Source organism: Carcharhinus amblyrhynchos, chromosome 3, assembly GCF_965287045.1.
Source record: "Carcharhinus amblyrhynchos chromosome 3, sCarAmb.v2.hapA, whole genome shotgun sequence".
NCBI lineage: Eukaryota > Metazoa > Chordata > Chondrichthyes > Carcharhiniformes > Carcharhinidae > Carcharhinus > Carcharhinus amblyrhynchos.
In genome coordinates, this window is record NC_137326.1 from 140,032,815 (window position 1) to 140,038,828 (window position 6,014).

The window sequence follows — 6,014 nt, forward strand, 5'->3', positions numbered from 1 at the left end:
AAATGTGACGGAGGTGAAGGAGCTGATAGAAAGGGATGAAGTCCTTACAGGGTGTAGTGTGTGAAGAGCTGTAGTCCAGATAGCTGTGTGAGTCAGTGGGCTTGTAACAGGTATTGCTGGATAGTCTGTTGCTGGAAATGGAGACAGAAAGGTCAAGGAAGGGAAGAGAAGTGTCTGAGATGAACCAGATGAAAGCAATGGTGCTGTCCAGACAACTGTGCTAAACTGAACGCCTCCCTCAACTGATGCTTTATTTAATCCTCGCCATAGAGTCAGAGAGGTTTACAGCACAGAAACAGGCCCTTCGGCCCAACCTGTCCATGCTGCCCTTTTATTAACCCCCTAAACTAATTCCAACTGTCCACATTTGGCCCATATCCCTCAATAGCCATTTTATCCATGTAACTGTCTAAACACTTTTTAAAAGACAAAATCATACCCGCCTCTACTACTGCCTCTGGCAGTTCATTCCAGACACTCACCACCCTCCGTGTGAAAAAAATTGCCCCTCTGGACACTTTTGTATCTCTCCCCCTCACCTTAAACCTGTGCCCGCTAGTTTTAGACTCCCCTACCTTTGGGAAAAGATATTGACTACCTAGCTGATCTGTGCCCCTCATTATTTTATAGACCTCTATAAGATCACCCCTCAGCCTCCTACGAAGGGAGTCCCAGCCTATCCAGCCTCTCCTCATAACTCAAACCATCCAGTCTCGGTAGCATCCTTTTCTGTCCTCTTTCTAGTTTAATAATGTCCTTTCTATAATAGGGTGACCAGAACTGTACACAGTATTCCAAGTGTGGCCTCACCAATGTCTTGTACAACTTCAACAAGACATCCCAACTCCTGTATTCAATGTTCTAACCGATGAAACTAAGCATGCCGAATGCCTTCTTCACCACTCTGTCCACCTGTGACTCTACTTTTAAAAAGCTATGAACCTGTGCCCCTGGATCTCTTTATTCTGTAACTCTCCCCAACGCCCTACCATTAACTGAGTAAGTCCTGCCCTGGTTCAATCTACCAATATGTATCACCTCGCATTAATGTAAGTTAAACTCCATTTGCCATTCGTCAGCCCACTGGCCCAATTAGTCAAGATCCCATTGCAATCAGAGATAACTTTCTTCAGTATGCAACAACCTACCATGCAGTACCTTGTCAAAGGCCTTGCTAAAATCCATGTAGACAACATCAACTGCACTGCCCTCATCTACCTTCTTGGTTACCCCTTCAAAAAACTCTATCAAATTTGTGAGATATAATTTTCCACTCACAAAGCCATGCTGACTGTCCCTAATCAGTCCTTCCATCTCTAAATGCCTGTAGACCCTCCCTCTCAAAATACATTTCAACAGTTTATCCACCACAGATTTGAAGCTTACTGGCCTGAGTTCCCCTCCTATCCAAACTCTTTGTGTTTTATTAGTCAGCCAATCCTCGCTCTATGCTAATTTACTATTCCCAACATCTTGAGCTCTTATCTTAGTTAAGTCGTCTTTTGTGTGGTAGCTTATCTGGAAATCCAAATTTGTTACATATACTGGTTCCCCTTTATCTATGCTCAACCACTGCCTGTGGTACTGAGTTTGACATGTTCACCATAAAGCCACCTCCCGAAGTTTTGTTGCTCCTTCCAATACTATAGGATGTTTCTATGAGAAAAGGGCTATGTTATAATGTGCTCCTGTGTTCAAGGCTGATTATCTGGTAGCTTTTGAAGCAGCTGTCTATGTTGCTCACCAATTCCAGGCCAGTCATTCTGGGTGGGGATTGTAATTACATTATTGTCAAGGCCAAGTGATATTGCAGGACTGAGAGCAAACTGGCTGCTATGTCCAGACTCCTGCTAGAAACAGATGAAGATGTCAAGCTGCACCATGTCTTCAGCAGATGGAGTGCACCGTAGGTACACGTGGTCATGGCCAGATGGGACTGTCTGCTCCAGAATTGATTTCATGTTTGTATCTCTGTGCGCTCACGGTCAGGTCCACTGATGTCAAGCCAATGTTCTTTTCTGACCACTGCATCCTCCTGGCCGCTGGAGGAAAACCAGAAAGTGGGCAGGGGGTCCTGGAAGCTAAGTGTAGAACTGTTGACCCCAGAGAACCTCGAGGAACTCAGGAGGGTTTACCAAGGTTGGAGGACCGTCAAACCCTTCTTTGAGTCTCCATTGCTCTGGTGGGAAATCATCAAAGGCAAATTCAAAAGGTTCTTCATTCGCAAAGGGGTTCAGAAGGCCAGGGAGAGACGGGGGGAAATGTCCCAACTCCAGAAAAGCATGCAGGAACTATTCCAACTGCAGCCGATGGGGGTTGATGTAAAGGAGGATCTCTGGGAGGTGAAGAGCCAGCAAGCCTTGCTCTTTGCCTCGGAGGCCTCCAAGGTCGTCTTCCAATCCAGTGTCCGCTACATGGAGCAGGATGAAATGTGCTTGTGTTTCTTCTTCCAGAAGGTGCACAGAGAAACCTGTGATCAGCAGCCTGAAGGAAGAAGGCGGCTCTGTAAGGTCATCGCAGTCTGACATTCTGAGGATCTGCAGATCCCTCTATGCCGGACTGTATGACCTGAAGCCAACAGACAGCACGGCCTCCCAATCTTTCCTGTTGTCCATCATGGAGGTCTTAGACGATGGCGGCGACAGTTCCTTTGTCCCTTCACTGTCAGGGCAGACTATCAGGTTCCCTCTCTATCACTGGAAAAAACCTGGTGGTCCGATGCAAGGTGCTGCCCTTGTTGTTGTACGTGGTGTAGATCTGGCCTATCCCCAAATTCTGTGCAGCAGCAGTGACCAATGTCATCTTCACATTTATCTGGAGATCAAAGATGGATCGCGTCCAGAGGGAGTCAATGCACAAATCTCCAGACAACGGAGGGAAAAGTGTTCCCAATGTCGCCCTCATCCTGATGGCCACCTTTGTGTGCGGCTGCATCAAGCTGTGCGTAGATCCTCGGTACACTAGCAGCAAGTGCCACTACTTTTTGAGGTTCTACCTGTCCCGAGTGTTGCGAAGGATGGGTCTGGCCACACTGCCGCGGAATGCTCCGAGTAGTTGGACCGTACCGCAGCACCTGCCCTTCGTGGAGAAATTCTTCCGCAAACACACCTTTGACCACATGACGATTAAGCAGTGGTTAGCGCGTAATGTCCTTGGGGCCCTGAGAGAAAAGGAGATGGTGGATCCTGTCGGATGGTTCCCTGAGCAGACTGTCAGTGCCATCTGGCAGAACGCCTCATCACCAGAACTGACAAACAAGCACCAAGATCTGGCTTGGCTGGTGGTGAGAAAGGCACTCCCCATCAGATCCTTTATGCTCGTTCGAGGTCTCAACATCACCGCACGCTGCCCTCGAAGCGGCTGCGGGGCTGATGAGACGGTCGCACACCTCCATGTGGAATGTGCCTTTGCAAAGAAGGTCTGGAGTGAGATGCAGTGGTATTTGTCGGGGTTTGTCCGGAACAGCTCGGTGACGCAGGACTCTGTGCTCTATGGGCTGTTTCCGGAGACGCACACCAAAACAAATATCAACTGCTGCTGGAAGGTCATCAACTTGGTGAAGGACGCACTTTGGTCTGCCCGAAACTTGCTGATCTTCCAGCTGAAAGAACTGTCCTCGACCGAGTGTTGCAGACTGGCACATTCCAAGGTCCAGGACTATATGCTGAGGGACGGGCTGAAGCTTGGAGCAGCCGCCGCAAAGGCACAGTGGGGAAAGGCCACAGTGTAAGGCCTTTTAACGGAGGCAGACCGAGGGCCCGGGAACTGCAGAATACCCTCGACCTGCATAACTGTGTGCCAATCTGAGCACTAACGGCACACAATAAAATCTGAGACATGCTGAAATGTAATGAATGTAATGTCATGTAAATAAGCATCATATAGTACTGTAAAAATTACTGTTTTTTGTAATTATTGGATATGTCATCTTGCAATAGTTTATTTGAGAGTTTTTTATGAATAAAGTATATTTTTCTTAAAAGCGGCATCTCAGCCTTTTGGCTAAGATGCAAATAAGATCAAGCCTTGGAGGAGGAGCTACACCTACTCCAATCAGCTTGGATCATGTAGATCAAGCCCAGGACAGGAGGTGAGAGCCTTGTCTTGTCAGCTTGGATCGGGAATGTCCTAACTTGTTGGGACTCTGAATTGGACTTGATTGGAGTGGATTTATAAACAAAAAAAAGAGCTCAGGCTTTTGGTTAAGATCAAGTAATAGTTTTGTTGTCCCGCACTTGATGGAAGTCAATGGGATTACACCGAAGCTTTGAAGCAATTTTTAAAAATCTCATCTAGGCCTTTTGGCTAAGATGGAGCTCAGATCAAGCACTGGAGAGGATTTAATGCCTGCTCCTGTCAGCTTGGATCTGTGATGCCTCTCTTGTAGGGACTTTGATAGGATTTTAATTGAACACAAAAAAATCAGCTGGGTGAAACCACGATTTTGCAGGAGTTGTTGTGAGCCCATTGCACCCGGTGTGTGTGGATGTTGGTGACCGTGGTTTTCCTTGGTAGAGATTAGGGTAGCCAATGAGGTCAAACTGAGGCTTTCCTGGTGAAGAGTTTTTAACCCGTTTGGTGGTGGTGAAATGTTAGAACAAACCTGGAGGGGGGTACAATGTTTTATCAGCTTAGATCTGTCTTGTTCCCCATGTAGGGACTATGTTTGGACTTAATTTGAATTTTTTTTGGGATTAGAAATAAAATACTGAACGTTTCCACAAAATAAATCAATAGCTGAGTTTCTTGGTCTTCTAGTTGAGATCAAGCCCAAGGTCGGGTACAGCGCTTGCACCTTCTCAGCTTGGATCTTGTTTATCCCGCTTGAGGGGACCTTGAATTGGATTCAATTGGATTTTGAATTTGAAGTTTATTTATTAGTGTCACAATTAGACTTGCATTACACTCTGGTGCCTGTTTGAATACACTGAAGGAGAATTTAACATGGCCAATGCACCTAACCAGCACCTCTTTCAGACTGGTTTTGGGTTTGCCTGGTCCGTTCTGAACATTGGCTTTGTAAGTTTAAAAATGGAGTTAAAAAAAAGTTAGAAAGGAATCAGCAGCTGAGCTGGCCTTCTGATTAACATCAAGACCAAGGCGGGATGCAAAGTCTTTTCTTGTCATCTTGGATTTCTCCTTTTGGTGGGAAACAGGAATCGGATTCAATAATAATTGATTTTTGGAGCAAGGAGATGGAAATGTAGTAAAAACGTTTTAAAATTCAGCGGCTGAGGCTCCCAGCAAATGTCAGCGGCGGGGCTGGAAGCAGTGTATGGAAAGCTGTGTGAACCCTGGGGCTGCGGTTAATCCGGACACGGCAGCAGGGCTGGAGAGTTTGGGAAGAATTATTCTCCCTGTAATGAAAATACTGAAATGTTTGCAAAGTTCTCATTACTGAACCTGAGTGAATCGGGAGGAAATGTAAATGTTGCATTTTTCTATCATAACAATCGGAAATGTTTGTGTCAGATTTTATATCAATTTCCAAAAAGAATCAGCAGCTCAGCCCAGCTCAACCATCCAGCCCGGGGCGGGGCGGGGCTGGCTACACCGGGCTGTCAATCACCGCCTGGCCCCACCCCGACCTGCCATCATGGCCACGCCCCGTCCCCGCGTGTCTATCCGTCGGTCACTATAGGCCCCGCCCCATTCCCCGCCCATCTAGTCGTCAATCATATTGTGACTCCGCCCATATTCCCTCCCCCAATAGCTCCGCCCCGGTGACGTCAGGACTCCGCCCCCTGATTCTCAGAATTCGAACGCCATGTATCCATTTCAGCCGCTGCGTCATCCCGGAGCCAGCCACGTGACCGGCTAGTCCATCTTCCTGGCTCCGTGGGGGGAGCCGCTTCCCGGAGACCCCGGCCCGGCGGCAGGAGAGCCCCGGGTCAGCCAGCCAGTCCCGGGAGCGACTTTCAACGGACCGGATACCACCGAGCAGCGATCATGGCTGCCCGATCCCAGCTCCAGAGGGTGTCCGGAGCCTCCCGGCCGTCTAAGCCCCCCCTCCC